Source organism: Lissotriton vulgaris, chromosome 1_2, assembly GCF_964263255.1.
Source record: "Lissotriton vulgaris chromosome 1_2, aLisVul1.2, whole genome shotgun sequence".
Classification (NCBI taxonomy): Eukaryota; Metazoa; Chordata; class Amphibia; order Caudata; family Salamandridae; genus Lissotriton; species Lissotriton vulgaris.
This window is the reverse complement of record NC_141686.1, coordinates 127,286,840-127,305,883: the sequence shown is the minus strand read 5'-3', so window position 1 is coordinate 127,305,883 and position 19,044 is coordinate 127,286,840. Positions and strand designations below refer to the sequence as shown.

Genomic DNA, 19,044 nt, shown 5'->3' with positions numbered 1-19,044 from the left:
GTGGGTTGAAGTTTCCCCACACAGATCTACATAAGGTGTGCAACCTTTGCCTCTCACCGGAGCACTAGGCCAAAGACTGTTTTGCTTGTGCCTCTTTCCGCTCCAAAAAGTAAATTCGGGACCGACGAGCTCGAAGAACTATGGCTCGCTCGTCGACTTCGATCCCCAACGACGTCTTTGAAGAGGGCGTCGACGTGCCAGAACACCAGCGGGCCGAAGAATGTGCCAGCTCCTCTGATGCCGAAGACTCAGACGTCAAGGACATCAATCCAGATCAACAGGTCGTAAGTAAGACCGTCCACCCCAACCCTTCCTCGACACCATCAAAAAAGGCTTTGGTCACACCCTCCCCTTCGGGCCCGGGTGCACACCGAGAGACTGCTTCCCACACCCTGCCTTCGGGCCCGGCAAAGAAGCCTACTAAGCCTTCAGGCGGCTCGGGCTCGAGTCAGCCTATTCCCGGTGCCGATCCCATACCAACACCAAATAAAAAGCCATCTTCCTCAACCACGCCGACCGCTGCTCCGACACCTAAGCACTCGGTGCCGAAGACTGGCACCGGCTCAACGATGCCAAAACTGCACTCTGAGCTGACAAAAAAAAATGCCTGAAGGTCCCGACTCACACGCTTCAGAGCTGAAAAAACACCCGGAACCGAAAAAACAAGTTCCGGTAAAAGACATTTCGAAAGGTCATACTTCTAAGCCAAAAGACGCTAGACCAGCTACCAAGTCTGTGCCGAAAAAACCTCAGGAACGAAAAACTTCGACGCCGAAGGATCAGCCCTACACAGAAGAGCTTTTTACACCAGGTCCTACTCAAAAGACTCTTGTAAAGGATCCTAAGCCTGGCCAACTAGCTCTTAGCTCCAAGAAGAGACCACTAGAGGTGCCTGCACCCCCTCCTCCTCCAAAGAAGAGACATTGCAACCTCTCCATTAGGGTCCCTTCTCCACCACCTCCCCATACTATTCCTCCTCCTACACCACATCATCCACCTACACCATCCACTAATCCAGATGATGAAGTAGATGCAGACTCTGACACAGATGGGGGTGCACATGACCCAGCAGGGACCAATAGTCCCCCTTAATCACCTAATCCATGGGTTGATTATAACACCCCTGATATGCCTTACGCCCCAAGACGATGTATATCCTTCCAGGCCTTCCCCACCAGAGGACACTATAGGTTTTAACTTACTAGTCCAGAGAGCTGCCCAGTACCATGGGGTTGACTTGCACACCGATACTGTGGAGGAAGATCTTCTGTTGGACACTTTTGATAATACCCAAAGGTCCACTGCCATTTTGCCAATGCTTAAATTGGTCATTAAGCACGCAACAGAGGTATTTAAAGATCCTGTCAGGGCTGAGTCCTCAACCCTCGCATTGAGAAAAAATATAAAGCTGCCCCTACAGATCCAGTTTACATTAGAGGTCCAGCATTACTAGATTATTTAGTAGTGTCTAAGGCACGTAAACGTGCTAATTCACAAATATCAGGTGAGGCCTCACCACCAGATAAGGATTCTAAACTCCTTGACACCTCTGGTAAGCGCACAGCGTCGCAGGCAGCTAACATATGGCGCATTGCCAATACTCAAGCGCTATTGGCAAAATATGACAGGGCACGTTATGATGAACTACAATCCATAATGTAGCATCTACCAGTTAAATATAAAAACCGAGCCAATGAACTCCTACAGGAAGGTAAAAATATCACCAATTTTTTGTGCCCTAGATGCTGCAGATACTGCCTCAAGGGAAATTAATACTAGTGTACTTCTGCGTAGGCATGCCTGGCTACGTATTTCAGGTTTCAAACCTGAAGTGCAAGATTCCATCTTCAATCAGCCATTTGATGAGAAACACCTATTTGGCCCTAATGTCGATGTATCTTTAGAGAAAATGAAAAAAGACACCTACACAGTCAAATCTATAGGATCCTTGCAATTGCAAGCTCCCAGACGTTCTTTTCGTTGCTCATCATATAGAGGCAACACAAGAGGCTACGCCTCCGATAGCCCTTCCACTTCCTATAAAACCCCTAGTCAATCCACATTCACTAAGGGCTACGAAAGAGGGGGTTATAGGGTAACCACAACAAGGTATGTACAAAACCAACAACTCCCGCTCTGCCTCTACCCAATGACTTTCCTCCGCTTCCCTTCACCATTCCACTCCTGAGGGGGGAAGACTACAACAATTCCTTCCTGCCTGGACCAACATCACATCAGACAGGTGGGTGCGACAAATTATTCAATCAGGTAACTGTCTAGAACTAACATCTACCCCCCCCAAATATACCACCCAGACAGCGTCCAATGTCACAAGAGCATCTATCACTGCTAAAGCAAGAAGTAATATCCTTGCTAGAAAAAAGTGCAATAGAACCAGTTCCTCTACACCAACAAAACTAGGGAGTGTACTCCCTATGTTCGAGGCATGTGGGCTGCTAAATTCATATCTTTGCATTAGATCGCCACCTAGTGTTGGGTCCGGATGATCGCACATTGTTGTCCTGGAAGAGTCTTCGAAGTATCCTGAGATGGGTGGCTCCTCCCCTGGACTACAGTGCGCATGGGCATCGGCTCCATCCCCAGATTGTTTTTTTCCGCCATTGGGTTCGGATGCGGTCTCGACGTCTCTCCGTCGGAACCGAATAAACATCTCTTTTTACGGCCAAAAGGCTTTGGGTTCTTTACGTCGGTATTGTTTGCGTACGGTCTCGAGTTCTTCCGTCTCTCGGAGCCGGAATCACCGGAGTTTTTTACTACTCTTCGGACATCGAGGCCTTCTCATCGCGACTCGACTCTAAGTTCCCAGCATGGAGCGGAGTCCGTTTAAACTCTGCCCGCTCTGTGGGTCCAAATACCCACATATAGACGTACACCCGGTCTGTAATAAGTGCCTTTCGCCAGACCATGACGAAGGAAGTTGCCGGGCCTGTGCGAAGTTCAGGTCGAAGAAAAATCTGACGATTCGGCGCGCAGTGCGCCTCGTGGCCAAACAGGCGGCCCCGGATCCAGATAACATCTTCGGCGATCAAGAAGAAGAGGACCAGAGCCATCATCTTCAAATCTCCCCGCCTGAGACGGAGGTCGAGGCTGATCCGGAATATGACGACGACGGAGTCGTGGGTCAAGGCCTTGAATACGTCGACGAGGTAGGGGACGACGTTATGGCTTATGGGGCCGAGGAAGATAGCTCAGGGGACGAGCTATGCCCCGAAGTTGATGAACATCAGGAAAGGGTCGCGGGATCGCCTGTCGGCCTTACCCAAGACCCTGTAGCGCAAGCCACGGCCCCGCCTGTCGGCCTGGCCACGGACATACTTGCTGCGCCGAGGGTTTCGAAACCGAAACTGAAAGCAACGGTCTCGACTACACCTAAAATGGCCGACCCGAAACCGAAAGTTAAGGACTCAATTGTCCCTAAGATGGCGGTCGCAACAGCAAAAACAACTAAACCGGCGACCTCATCGACTCCGTCGACCTCCGGTCCGCAGAAGTCGAAGAAACACGGCGATTCCACAGGGTCGAAATCGGCGCCGGAGGAGAAATCCTCTAAGAAGGGTGGCACGCACAAGACAAGCGCGCCGGCGCCGGCGAAGCCTGCCAAGACAACTGACACAGCCCCGGCTCCGACGGGGACATCGGCGCATCGTTCCAGGGACTCGGGGCCGTCCATCCCTCCAAAAGACCAACGGAACGTCGCATCCGAAGGCAAGGCCACCTCGTCGGTGCCAAAGACATCGGTCACCGACGCATCTCTCGTGGCTGCTTCACTACAAAGAATCAAGGACAAGGCTTTTTCTTCGTCGACGCCTACGCCATCGACGCAGAAGGCGGCAGACGTCCCGGTCAAACCGGCAAGTAAGCTCCTCTTCCTTCTACCGCCAAAAGTGGTGCCAAAGGCCTTTTCCTCGAAATCGACGCCAAAGAAGTCGGAATCTTCTACGGCAGGAACATCTTCGGGTCAACTGCTCGACCCTGAAGAGGATTCGGAGTGTTTCATAGACGCGGACACGGGGAAGTTGACCCTTTATAAAAGGAAGATCACTTCGCAGCCGGTGGAATCCTACGTCATTCCCCTAAAGAAGAAAAGGTTTCCACAGGACGCCTCATGGAACCTATCAAGCCTCCTCTGGGAAGGAGCCCAACACCGTCTCCAGACCACTCTGAAAGCGAGGGCTATGCTGAAGATGAACAATACACGTTCCCAGTCAATGAACCTGATGCACAGCCAGATTCTTATTATGGCATGGGGGACCAAGGCACCCAAGATGTGGGGCAAGACCCACAGACTTTCAGTACACGTGCATCCCCTACAGAGGATTCTGCAGGTTTTCATGCACTCATTGAGAGGGCAGCTGCTAATCATGATGTGGACATGCATGCTGACCCAGTTGAGGAGGACTTTCTATTCGACACATTTTCAGTTTCGGAAAGAAATGTAAAGACCCTGCCTATGCTCAAAGGGGTCCTCAAGCATGCTGCGGACATCTTTAAAGAGCCTACCAGGGCGAGGGTGGTCAACCCACGTATTGAAAAAAAGTACAGACCAGCGCCTGCAGACCCTGCATACATTCGAGGACAATTGCCGCTTGACTCCTTGGTGGTAGCAAACGCACGCAAGAGGGCCAACTCCCAAACAACGGGTGAAGCTCCTCCCCCGGATAAGGAGTCCAAAGTGCTAGAGGCAGGAGGCAAAAGAGTGGCTGCACAGGCTGCCAATTTTTGGCGTATTGCAAATACACAGGCACTACTGGCACGGTATGATAGATCACATTACGACACACTAGAGCAGATTGTAGAACACCTGCCTCCGCAGTTTCAAGAGGGCACCAAAATGATTATACAAGAAGGACAACTGATTTCCAACGCGGCCATAAAGTGCGCACTTGATGTCGCGGACACAGCCGCTAGGGCCATTAACACCAGTGTCATGCTCAGAAGACAGGCTTGGCTCCGCATATCGGGGTTCAAACCTGACATTCAAACAACCATACTTAATCAACCAGTCAATCCGGATAGACTGTTTGGTCCAGATGTTGACACCACCCTGGAAAAGATTAAAAAGGACACTGAAACCGCTAAATCGATGGGGGCCCTACAATCTCAGCAGTTTCGTGGCAATAATTTTCGTCGCTCAGGTGCCCGTGGAGTCACCAGAGGACAGATGGGTCAACAGTCACAGTTCCCTAGAGGTGGAGCACAGTCCTCGTACCCCAAACAAAACAAGAGGGGCTACAGGGGAAACAGCAACAAAGGACGTGGCAAAGGAGGCAACAATTCACGCTCCTCTGCCCCGAGCAACCAGTGACTCTCTGTCACTGCCCCCCGACCATTTAACACCTGTCGGGGGGAGAATACAGCAGTTCCTGCCCGTCTGGATCAACATCACCACAGACAGGTGGGTGCGACAGCTTATCCAGTACGGTTATTGTCTAGAGTTAAAGTCCACTCCACCCAACATTCCACCAAGGCAAAGACCTATGTCCGCAGAGCACTTGCACTTATTGCAGCAGGAAGTGTTGGTGATGCTGCAAAAAGGGGCAATCGAGCTCGTGCCAGTGGGGGAGGAAGGCACAGGGGTTTATTCCCTGTATTTCCTCATTCCAAAGAAGGACGGATCTCTCAGACCAATTCTGGATCTCCGTCCCCTCAATCTGTACATACTGTCAGAGCATTTCCACATGCTTACACTGCAACAGATTCTTCCTATGTTAAACAAAGGAGACTTCTTAGCAACCTTGGATCTCAAGGATGCTTATTTCCACATTCCGCTACATCCGTCCCACAGAAAGTACCTCAGGTTCACTATACAGGGCACGCATTATCAGTTCAAAGTCCTACCCTTCGGAGTCACAACTGCCCCAAGGGTCTTTACCAAAAGTCTGGCGACTGTAGCAGCGCACCTCAGGAGGCAGAACATCCATGTCTACCCCTACCTCGACGACTGGCTCGTTCAAGCCAGGTCGGAACAGCAGTGCGCCGCGGACATGTCGACTACCATTCACCTCCTTCACGACCTGGGTTTCTCGTTGAATTACCCGAAGTCACACCTTCAGCCGGCACACGTCCGGCAGTTTCTGGGTGCGACAATCAATACCCTGACAGCCTCGGCACAACCAAACCAGGTCAGGATAGACGGCATACAGTCTTTAATCCAGAAGTTCAGACCGGGACACTCACTTCCAGCAAGAGTGTTCATGCAGTTGATAGGCATGATGGCCTCCTGCATCTTCATAGTCCCTCACGCACGGTTGCATATGCGCCCGCTCCAGGAGTGCTTAGCAAATCAGTGGACACAGGCTCAAGGACAATTAACAGACCTAGTGTTGGTTACCAGTCGGGCATACAACTCTCTGCATTGGTGGACTCCACACAACCTTTGCAAGGGCCGACTGTTCCAGGAGCCAGTGCCACAAGTTATCCTGACGACGGACGCATCTCTCCAGGGATGGGGAGCACACCTGCTCACTTACACAGTGCAGGGACTATGGACGACGCAGCAACAGAAGATGCACATCAACTATCTAGAACTGATGGCGATCTTCATGGCACTCAAGTCCTTCATTGTACATCTGTGCAACAAAGTGGTGTTAGTCCGGACGGACAACATGACTGCGATGTACTACATCCAAAAGCAGGGGGGCACCCACTCACCACAGCTGTCTCACCTGGCTCAGAGCATGTGGAAGTGGGCCATTCAGAGGAACATCTTCCTCATGGCAGAACACCTCCCGGGGAAGGACAATCAGATGGCGGATCTGCTCAGCAGATACAGTCATCAAATGCACGAGTGGGAGATACATCCATCGGTACTCCAGCCGTACTTCCAAAGGTGGGGGCGTCCAGACATAGACCTGTTCGCCACAAGGGAGAACGCAAAATGCCAAAGCTTCGCCGCCAGGTTCCCACACCCCCAATCGCAGGGCAATGCGATATGGATGAACTGGTCAGGCAAATTTGCTTACGCTTTTCCCCCGACACCCCTGATACCACTGGTGGCGAGGAAACTACGGCAACACTCCATGACACTCATCCTAGTTGCTCCAACGTGGGCGCGCCAAGCATGGTACACCACGTTCCTCGAACTCTCAGTGGTCCCGCATCAAAGACTGCGCCTCACGCCCAGACTTCTGACGCAGAACCATGGAGAAATTCAGCATCCAGATCCGCAACAGCTCAACCTAGCGATCTGGCTCCTGAAGTCTTAGAGTTTGGGTACCTAAACCTACCTCCTGAATGCATGAACATCATCAAGGAGGCGAGGAAGCCGTCAACCAGAGCATGCTATGCCGCAAAATGGAAGCGTTTTGTCATTTACTGTGCAGACAATGACATAAACCCGCTAGATGCATCTATCCCTAACATCATTTGCTATCTGTTACACCTTTATAAGTGCAAACTAGCGTTCACTTCTATTCGGATACATCTATCCGCCATCGCAGCTTACCTTCAAAATAGGCAGCATCTCTCAGTCTTCAGGGTGCCGGCCATTAAAGCGTTTCTGGAAGGCCTGAAGCGAGTCATTCCCCCAAGAACACCGCCAGCTCCCGTGTGGAACCTCAATGTGGTCCTCACAAGACTGATGGGACCACCGTTTGAGCCAATGCACTCGTGCGAACTGCAATTCCTAACGTGGAAAGTTGCTTTCCTAATTGCCATTACGTCACTAAGACGAGTAAGTGAGTTGCAAGCACTCACGATACAAGAGCCATTCATCCAGATTCATCCAAATAGGGTAGTACTACGCACTAACCCCAAATTCCTTCCAAAGGTGGTGTCACATTTTCATCTCAACCAAACTATCGATTTGCCTGCATTCTTCCAGAATCCACAAACAGTGGCGGAAAGGATGCTCCATACGTTAGACGTACGGAGGGCATTGATGTACTACATTGACAGGACACAACACTTTAGGAAGACAAAACAACTCTTTGTTGCCTTCTCACCACAACACAAGGGCAACCCAATTTCCAAAGCAGGAATAGCCAGATGGATTGTTAAGTGCATTCAAATCTGTTATCATAAAGCCAAGCGCACTTTAACAATACCCCCAAAGGCACACTCCACACGCAAGTTGGGGGCATCCATGGCTTTCCTTGGAAACATTCCTCTAGAGGACATTTGCAGAGCAGCCACGTGGGTTACACCACATACCTTTACAAAACACTACTGTGTTGATGTACATTCCAAACAGCAAGCGGCTGTGGGGCAGGCTGTTCTCAAGACACTTTTCCAGGTTTCTGCAGCTGGCACGGGCACCCGCCGCTGATGGAGGGACTGCTATGTATTCTATGCAAAGATATGAATTTAGCAGCCCACATGCCTCGAACTGAATATGCTACTTACTAGTATGCATCTGTTCTTGGCATGTAGGGCTGCTAACATTCATATCGCCCACCCTCCTCCCCGGTGCCTGTCGCAGCTGCAGATATACTATTGTATTCAATCATTAGCATGGACATCCTTTACACTTTTCACTCCATCCTTTGCCACAATGGCGAAAAACAATCTGGGGATGGAGCCGATGCCCATGCGCACTGTAGTCCAGGGGAGGAGCCACCCATCTCAGGATACTTCGAAGACTCTTCCAGGACAACAATGTGCGATCATCCGGACCCAACACTAGGTGGCGATCTAATGCAAAGATATGAATGTTAGCAGCCCTACATGCCAAGAACAGATGCATACTAGTAAGTAGCATATTCAACTTTCTTATCCCAAAGAAGAACGGCTCTCTAAGGCTTATTCTGGACCTCAGACCGCTAAATATATACATACAGTCAGACCATTTTCACATGGTCACATTTCAACAAGTCCTTCCTCTCCTGTTACAAAAAGACTTCCTTGCTACTCTAGATCTCAAGGACGCATACTTCCACATTCTCATTCACAAAGCTCACGGGAAGTATCTCAAATTTGTAATAGACGGGCAGCACTATCAATTCAAAGTACTCCCATTCAGAGTCACAACAGCACCAAGGGTATTCACCAAGTGCTTAGCAGTAGTGGCCGCACATTTATGAAGACCGTACATCCACGTCTTCCCGTACCTAGACGACTGGCTCATAAAAGCCTGCTCATACAATCAGTGTGTGGAACACACCCATGCCACGATCCAACTGCTACACAATGTGAGGTTCACAATAAACCACACTAAGTCTCATCTGCAACCATCCAAAGTACAAAAGTACCTCAGTGCCACATTAAACACCTCACAGCGCTAGCTTATCCCACTCCAGTAAGGATAGCCAGCATGCAAGTTCTTCTCACAAAATTTCAGCCACAACACTCCATTCCAGCACGAGTGTTCATGCAACTCATAGGGATGATGGTCTCTTGCATCTTCATTGTGCCCCAAGCAAGACTTCAAATGTGTCATCTTCAAGAGTGCTTATCACACCAATGGAACCAGGCTCAAGGTCAATTAACAGACCTAGTGTTGGTAGACGGTCGGACTCCTCGCTCTCTGCAGTGGTGGAACACCAAAAACTTTTCCAATGGGGGGACCGTTCCTAGAGCCAGTTCCCCAAATAGTCTTCACAGCGGACGCATCGCTTTCCGGCTAGGGAACCCACCTACTGCAACACACCATGCAAGGAAGGTGGACACCACAACAAAAGTTATTACATATCAATCACCTGGAGTTATTAGCTATATTCCTAGCACTGAAAGCTTTCCAAAAGCAAGTATCAAACAAAGCTGTGTTAGTCCGCACAGACAACATGACAGCCATGTATTATATACAGAAACAGGGCGGAACACACTCTCTGCAACTCCAAACATATTCCTTCTAGCCCAGCATGTTCCAGGAGTACAAAATTCTATAGCAGATCTGTTAAGTCGTCAGGCACAACAGACCCACGAGTGAGAACTTCATACGCAAGTTCTTCAACCATTCTTTCAGATGTAGGGACAACCTCAGATAGACCTCTTTGCCAACCACGAAAACGCCAAATGCCCAAGCTTCGCCGCCAGATAGCCACACCCACTGTCCAAAGACAATGCGATATGGATGAACTGTTCAAATAGATTTGCGTACGCTTTTCCACCTCTACCACTCATGCCACTAGTAGTACGCAAACTACAGCAGCATTCTCTGACCCTCATCCTAGTTGCTCCAATGTCGGCCAGATAGCCGTGGTACACCACACTGCTACAACTGTCTGTAGTACTGCACCAAAGATTATACCTGTCTTCACACCTTTTAACACAGAACAGTGGAGAAATCAGGCACCTGGACCCAGCTCACCTCAACCTAGCTATTTGGCTCCTTAGGTCTTAGAATTTGGATATCTTAACCTTCCTCCAGACTGCATGAATGTCATAAAAGAAGCTAGACGCCCAACCACTACAGCATGTTATACGGCTAAGAGGAAACGCTTTGTAATATATTGTCACAATTACAATATTAATCCCCTCGACATGTCTATTCTACACATCATAGGATACTTACTGCACCTCCAAAGATGTAACTTAGCCTACACGTCTATTAGGCGGCATCTGGCTGCAATAACAGCATATCTGCAAAACAGACAGCATCTATCTCTGCTCAGAGTGCCTGCTATTAAAGCCTTTATGGAACCCCTTAAGAGAATAATTCCTCCCAGAGTACCACCTTCACCTGTGTGGAACTTAAACATAGTTCTCAAACAGCTAATGGGACCTCCCTTTGAACCCTTACAAAAATGTGAACTACAATTTTAACATCGAAGGTTGCGTTCCTAGTAGCTATTACTCCTCTACGGAGAATTAGTGAACTGCAAGCACTATCCGTTCAAGAAACCTTCTTGCAAATGCATCATAATAAGGTCGTTCTCCGTACTAATCCCAAATTCCTGCCCAAAGTAATTTCTCCCTTCCACCTCAATCAGTCTGTGGAACTGCCTGTTTTCTTCTTGCAGCCACAGACAGTAGCAGAAACAGCTCTTCATGCCCTAGATGTCAAAAGAGCATTGCTATACTAAATAGAGAGAACACAACCCTTTCGTAAGACCACACAACTTTTTGTGTCTTTCTCACCACCACATAAGGGTAATCCCATTTCAAAATATGGGATAGCTAGATGGATTGTCAAATGCATACAGATTTGTTATCTGTTCCTCCTAAAGCCCGCTCCACAAGGAAAATAGGGGCTTCAATTGCATTTTTAGGGAACATTCCCCGAGATGACTTCTGCAGAGCAGCTACATGTTCTACACCGCACACATTCACAAAACACTATTGTGTAGATGTGCAAACCAAACAACTAGCTAATGTGGGCCAGGCTGTTCTCAAAACATTATTTCAAACTACTGCAACAGACAGGGCTGGTCGCCGCTAAGAGTGGGTACTGCTATACAATCTATGCACAGTGTGTATTCTGCAGCCCATATGCCTCGAACGGAAAATGCTACTTACCAGTATGCATCAGTTCTTGGCATTTAGAGCTGCAGAGTTGCACACACCCACCCGCCTCCCCGGCTAGCCTTGTCTGTTCCAGTATTATCTTAATTAGATACAGCTTACATGGTCATCCTTCCTTTTCTTGCAAAGCTCCATCATTTCCCTAATGGCGAAAAACAATCTGAAGATGGAGCCGATGCCCATGCGCAATGTGGTCCAAAGGAGGAGTCACCTACCTCGTGACTTCCAAAGAACTTTTCAGGACAAAAACAAACTGCAAACATCTGGGCCCACACTAGGTGGCGTCCTATGCACAGTGTGTAACTCTGCAGCTCTGCATGCCAAGAACAGATGCATACTGGTAAGTAGCATTTTCCTTTCCTTACAATGGCAGTTTCAAGCTGGGCAACAGTATACACTAATGCATTAATTTATCTATGCTAGATTGCGGGTGGCAGTGTGCGTCTGTGGCCTGATTTTCCAAAGGAACACAACTGCTGGGGGCATTGCAGGCTGTTTCGAGGGGTGGTGAATGTAGAGGATTGATCACGAACATATATTCTGCATCTCAACGTGAAAATGAATGGGAGGACTCCCCGGCTTTGGACAAATGGAATGCTGTCTTAGAGAGCCCCATAACGCATGAAAATTGAGAAATGTGCTGTAAATTGACGAGACTTCTAACTGTCAATTGCAATCTGAGAATTATTCATTTTAAATATATCCATCAGGTATATTATACGCCTGTTGGGTTGTTTACATTTCAGCTGCGTGAGGATGCAAGGTTTATTAGATATCGTCATGATGGCGCAGACTTTTTGCACCTGGCATGGTCAAACCCTGCCATATATATATATTTTTGTGTGGGGTGTAGGAGCAAGATCCAAAATGATATCTGATAATATTGCTTGTGAACCAGAAGTGTGCCTGTTGAATAAAGTGAAGCAGTGCAATAGACGAATTGTGGCCTTAGCTACACTTATAGCCAAACGTGTAGTCGCAATGTACTGGAATTCCAAAGCGGCACTGTTATGGATTTGTCATCTTGTATATTGTAAGGAACAATTAAACGCATACGCACAGGAGCTACCTGAGGCGTCTCGGCCTATTGATTTTTGGACTCCACTTACTTTTTACCTGCTGGCACACCCTGATATGGTTTAGATTTATGTTATTATGGGTTGTGCTTATTATGAGAAATGTTGGTTAACAAATTACTATGGTATTGCTCTGCGCTGCTGTCTTTAATGTTGTTTAGCTGAGATATATTTATACTCTTTTTGTGTATAAGGTCGGGGAGAGGAGGGGGGGGAGTATTGCACGAGTAAATAGCGGTGGGGTGAAACTATTGTAGTAGGGGTTGCTGAATTTTATATTGAAAGAACTCGCCATTGACAATGAATGTGACTGTATGACTTGTTGTATGGTATTGTCATTTAATACAAATGTAATAACGAAATAAAGTAATCTTTTGAGAGTGGGTGTAAAAACAAAGTCCTCTGATAGTTTGATGATAACAGTTGTAAGACGCATCAAAGCTTGCTAGTTTCCCTGAATAAAATCCCAAGGAGCAACGCAGAAATAGCTTTATGTACGAAGAAATACAAATTAGCACCAGGAGATCGTAAGAAAGAAATCAGAAGCGGAGTTTGCAACCAGCTACTTCAGGTTAACATTCTAAAACAGTTTTGGAATCTGGGAAGTAGTTAATCGTCTTTATTTTAATGGCGAGTCCAGTAGTTTAATGGAGTGTAATATAGCAACGGACATCTGGGGGAAGACTTCCAGGGGATCTATGGGTGGCTCCCCAGTGGCAGTTTCTAGTAGCAACAGTGAGGCGCTTGGCAGAATTTTGTTGGTGGCTTTTTTGAAGAAGAATTAACTGAGGCCAATTTCAAAAGATAAGGTGCCTGGTCCCGATGTAGACCCTGCTGATTTATGAAAATTGAACCCCATAAAACGGACTTAACTTTTTATTGTCTTAAGCACAGCCTATACAGCGGGCATACCCACATCCTGGTCTATAATTATACCGGTAGTTAAGAGGAGAGAGTAATGTCCTGCGATTTTAAAGACCCGTATCCCTTATAGATTCAGTGGTCAAGGTAATGGGAAGGGCTATTCTCCCTAGGCTAACCACATGGCTGGCTCAAAATAAAACGCTGTCCAACCTGCAGTGTGGGTTTTTACGCCAGGGAGGAATACATTAAATCAATGCCTGAAACTATAGATGTTCATTGGGAAATGCACATTAGCCAAAGCTGGGTTTGTGACATCTAGCTTTATTGATCTGAGATCTGCTTTTGATAGATTCAACAGGAGAACGTTGTGATCCATTATCAGTATAGGGGTAGATAGAAACATAGTGAATTTTTGCAGGAGCTACGCAGAGACCTGTCTGTAGTAATTAGATAAGACAATTCCGGGAGTCTATTCTTTCCTATAAGAGTTCATGGTGGGAGGGGCGGGGGGGGGGAGGGGGGGAGGGGTGAATGAGATGATGAAGCTGTATTTTGGCCCCACTATTCACTTTATATATAAATAATGTGGGTTTAACCCTTGGCACCGCTTTTAAAGATATTACTCGGGCATGTGGTTCTCAGTTAATTCCATCACTTTCTTTTATATGCCAATGATGCAGTGTTATAGCAAAAGCAGCAGTAGTACTTCAGCAACTCCTCAACTCTTTAGTTGGGTTTATGAACAAACTAAATCTGAGTACAAAGTATAGCAAATCCTACATAAGGGTCATGCGCCTCAGAAATAAGGGTCATAGGAAATGCATCTTGGAGGGTAGTGAACTCAGTAGGGTGAATGCTCTTTCCTACCTCTGTGACATGGTTGACAATAGGGGCTCTTGGGCTCTGTTAGAAAGGGCTAAAAGGAATACAATTGCCAAAGCACTTGCATCTGTGTTTCTTTGCCAGTCGCTTTGCTGCCAAGTTAGTGAGGCTCCACATGTATTTTTAGGGCGAGTTATGTAAGTGATATTTGGGGTTATATGAAGGCCAATGATTTACAAGCAGAGGGAAATGCATTTAGGAGACATTTATTGTCATCTCGCAATTTACAGCCTCTTATGTTGTTCATGAAGAGCTAAGACTAGGATATATTTGAAATCTTCTAGCTCTCTGTACTTTGCAAATGTGGATGACCCCATGGTTGGGTCCAGATTTGGAACTGAACCACACTATATTGAAAGATTGCATATCTCTCGAGAGGGTCGGTAGTGTCCCATGGCTCAGTCATATTAAATCCTCACTAGCAAAGTTGGGACATCTCAATCTATGTACAACCCCTGAAAGGATCGAAGATCTGGGATGGGTTAAGAGATATTTCTTATTTGCAGCCCATGCAGATAGAGAAGGGAGGGAGATGTGTAAACCCTCATTGCAAGGCTACATCACTCTAAAGTTTAATATGTCAAGAGAATCATATCTCACAGTGGTTAAAAATCCCCAGCATTGTTATTTATTAACATGATTTAGGTTAAATTCATTGTATTGACTCCTGGCAGAACTCTGGGAATTGAATGAAGTAGCAAACCTAGGCCCTTGTAGTTGTGACCTCATTTCAGAACAAGACACCATGCTTTTTATGATGTTCTGTGAACTTTATAGTTCTTTGAGACAACAGTACATTTCACCTTTGCTTAGAGGGAAACAATTTACTCAAGTCAGACCTGCTCCAAAATTTTTGCAGATGTTGTCAAATAAAGTGATATGTTTTAATGTGACCAGTTTGTTAGCAGGAGCAGTGAGCAGAAGACAAAAACGATACTTACATGCTCCTGAATCTGAGAATTGTTATTCGTATGCTTTTTTTTCTTTAATCAATCAATCAATCAATTTGTAAAGCGTGCTACTCACCCGGTAGGGTCTCAAGGCGCTGGGGTGAGGGGTCCGTTACTGCTCGAAAAGCCATGTCTTGAGTTGCTTCCTGAAGGAGAGGTGGTCCCGGGTCAGCCAAAGGTGGGTGAGGAGGGAGTTCCAAGTCTTGGCCGCCAGGTGGGAGAATGATCTTTCTCCAGCGGTGGCTCTGCGAACGCGTGGTACGGCGGCGAGGGCGAGGCTGGCCGATCGTGGCTGGCGGGTGGGTGTGTAGAAGGTGAGGCGGCTGTTGAGGTACTTCGGGTCCATGTCGTGGAGAGCCTTGTGTGCGTGGGTGAGGAGTCTGAACGTGATTCTCTTGGTGACGGGGAGCCAGTGCAGATCTCTCAGGTGGGTTGAGATGTGGCTGTGGCGAGGGATGTTCAGGATGAGTCGCCCGGAGGCGTTCTGTATGCGCGGGAGTCTTTTCTGTAGTTTGGCCGTGGTTCCCGCGTAGAGGGTGTTCCCGTAGTCCAGTCGGCTGGTGACGAGTGCCTGGGTGACTGTCTTCCTGGTTTCGGTGGGGATCCAGCGGAAGATCTTACAGAGCATGCGCAGGGTGTTGAAGCACGATGATGATACGGCATTGACTTGTCTGGTCATCGAGAGGGAGGAGTCCAGGATGAAGCCCAGGTTTCGTGTGTGGTCCGTTGGTGGTGCCCAGGGCAGGGGGCCACCAGGAGTCGTCCTAGGCGGAGGGCGATGATCCCAGGATGAGGACTTCCGTCTTGTCTGAGTTCAGTTTCAGGCGGCTGTTCTTCATCCACTCGGCGACTTCTTTCATCCCTTCGTGAAGGCTGGTTCTGGCGGTGGGGGTGGCGGGGTCGTTGGTGAGGGAGAGGATCAGCTGGGTGTCGTCTGCGTAGGAGATGATGTTGAGGTTGTGTTGGCGTGCGATGGCTACGAGGGGGCTCATGTAGACGTTGAAGAGGGTGGGGCTGAGTGAGGAACCTTGTGGTACGCCGCAGATGACCTTGGTGGCCTCGGACCTGTATGGGGGGAGGCGGAATCTCTGGGTTTTTCCGGCAAGGAACGAGATGATCCACTCTAGAGCCTTCCCTTGGATCCCGATGTTGCTAAGGCGCTGTACTAGGGTGCGGTGGCAGACAGTGTCGAACGCTGCAGATAGGTCCAGGAGGATGAGGGCCGCTGTTTCCCCGTTGTCGAGCAGGGATCTGATGTCGTCGGTGGCTGCGATGAGGGCGGTCTCGGTGCTGTGGTTGGCTCGGAAGCCGGACTGCGAAGGGTCGAGGGCTCCGTTTGTCACGAGAAGTCGGCGAGCTGTCTGTTGACTATCTTCTCAATGAGTTTGGCAGGAAAAGGGAGGAGCGAGATGGGGCGGAAGTTCTTGAGGTCGGTGGGGTCCGCTGTTGGTTTCTTCAGGAGGGCGCTGAGCTCGGCGTGCTTCCAACTCTCCGGGAAGGTGGCGGTGTTGACGGAGATGTCGATGATGTCCCGGAGTTGGGGTGCGATGATGGAGTCGGGCTTGTTGAAGACGTGGTGGTGGCAGGGGTTGGTTGGAGATCCGGAGTGGATGGTGTTCATCGTGCGGGTAGTGTCTTCTGTGCTGACCGGGGTCCAGTTGTGGAGGGTGGTGGTGGGGGGCGTTGGTTCGGTGGTTTGGTGCGTGGTCTGTGCGCCGAAGCTGTTGTGTATGTCGGCGATCTTGCGGTGGAAGAAGTTGGCGAGTGAGTCGCAGAGGTCTTGCGAGGGTGTGATGTCGTTGTTTCCGGCGTTGGGGTTGGAGAGCTCTTGACGATGCCGAAGAGTTCCTTGCTGTTGTGGGTGTTGTTGTCCAGTCGTTCTTTGAATGTTGTCCTTTTGGTGGTGCGGATCAGCTGGTGGTGTTTGCGGGTGGCGTTCTTGAGGGCAGTCATGTTTTCTGTGGTCTGGTCATGGTGCCAGGCTTTTTCAAGGGTGCAGCAGTTTTTCTTGGATGTTTTGAGTTCGTCGGTGAACCAGGAGGCTTTCTTGCTGCCGGGTCTGCTGGGAGGGTCCTTCAGTGGTGCGAGGTCGTCGACGCAGTTGGTGAGCCACTGTGTGAAGTTGTGGGCTGCTTCGTTGGGGTCCGTTGCGCTGGGGGGAGGGTTCAGGCTGAGGGAGGGGGTGAGCTGGTCGGCGGTGATCTTGCTCCAGCTTCTGCTAGGAACCTGTTGCGGGTGGTGGTGGGTTGTGGTTCTTCTGAAGCTGAAGTGGACGCAGGTGTGATCCGTCCAGTGGAGTCGGGTGGAGTGATTGAAGGAAATTTGCTTGCTGGAGGAGAAGACTGGGTCCAGCATGTGGCCGGCGTAGTGGGTGGGGGTGTTCACCAGTTGCTTGAGTCCGAGGTTGTCCAGCAGGGTGGTGGTGTTGGTGTCGTTTTTTTCCAGGTGGAAGTTGAGGTCTCTTAGGAGGATGTAGTCAGTGCAGCGGAGGGTGTGCTGACTGATGAAGTCTGCGATGTCTTCGCTGAATCGGGTGCGTGGTCCCGCGGGTCTGTAGGTGAGGGTGCCTCTGAGCGTGGTCTTTGGGTCGGTGTGTATCTGGAAGTGGAGGTGCTCGGCGGCGGTGAAGGTGTCGTCGAAGTTGGTCGTGATGAGGATGGTGTTTCTGTGGACGATGGCGATACCTCCTCTGGTCTGGTTGACGCGGTCCCTCTGGATGATCTTTTATCCGTCCGGGATGGCTATGGCGATGTCGGGCGCTGAGGAGGCGTTCATCCAGGTTTCCGTGAGGAAGGCGACGTCTGGTGATGTTGTGTCGAGCAGGTTCCAGATTTCAACGGCGTGTCTGTGGACGGAGCGGGTGTTGAGCAGGATGCGCTTGAGGTGATTGTTGCTGGTGCCTGGCCTTTCGGTGCAGTGCAGTTCCGGAGGCAGGTGAACTTGCAGGCTTGGCAGGTGAAGGATCCGTGGGTGCGTTCCGGGGTGGCTCGGTGGCAGACGGGGTTCCGGTCGGGTTTGAGTGCGTTGAGGGTGGCGGCGTCGTAGGTTCGTCGTGTGGGCTGGTATCGTCGGGGGCCAGGGGTCCAGGCGCTGGGCACAGGCCAGGCGCAGACGGGCTTGCCTTTGGCGCACAATCGGCGTGCAAGCTGCGCGTACGCGTGCACTCCGCCATAAATAGCGCAGAGGGAGGGAGGAGCGGCTGGAAGGCGGGAGCGGGGTGGCGCAGGGTAGGGGATCTGGGTACAGAAGAAGAAGGGGGGCGGAAATGCAGGGGAGCAGCGGCATGGAGTGGAGAGGGGTGTGAGGCGGGAAAGCGGTCCCGAGGGGAAGAGCGATGACCACGGAGGTCGGGGCCCAGAAAAACAGCAAAAAAACGAAGCAAGCACTGGTAGCAGCAGTGAGAGGAAGCCTGGGACACGGGGTCAGTGGCGAGCAGGTAGAGGCAGACAGGGAGACCGGGCACACTCAGGGAGAGCCGCGCGGCGGGTGGAGCGACCGTCACCGACCGGGGTCAGGTCAGGTCAGGTCACCTAAAGAGCTATTTTAACCAAGTTTAAAATCATGTGTTCTATTATCTGGGTCTTTTTTTAAATTTGGATTGTTTGTATCTTTTATGGTTTTATGAAGTCCTCAAGATACACGCCAAATCATTAATGCTGCTAAACTAATCACATGCACTGCTGCCTCGAGCCAGGCACTTGCAGCACCCTCTCAGAGAGTTCATCAGCCGCTCCTACACTCTCCAAGCTCGGCTGAGTGTCCATCCTGCCGCCACATCACATTTCGCCCAGCACCCTACTGTCTCAGGGCTCACGGGGGAATACTGGGTGCCGCCAAGATACCAAGGCACC

General features: G+C 49.6%; 1 protein-coding gene across 1 annotated transcript in view; it reads left to right on the top strand.

The window, feature by feature from the left end:
* Positions 1–19,044, top strand: part of DENND11 (DENN domain containing 11) — a 245,055-nt gene that overhangs the window by 155,114 nt on the left and 70,897 nt on the right. The window lies entirely within an intron of this gene.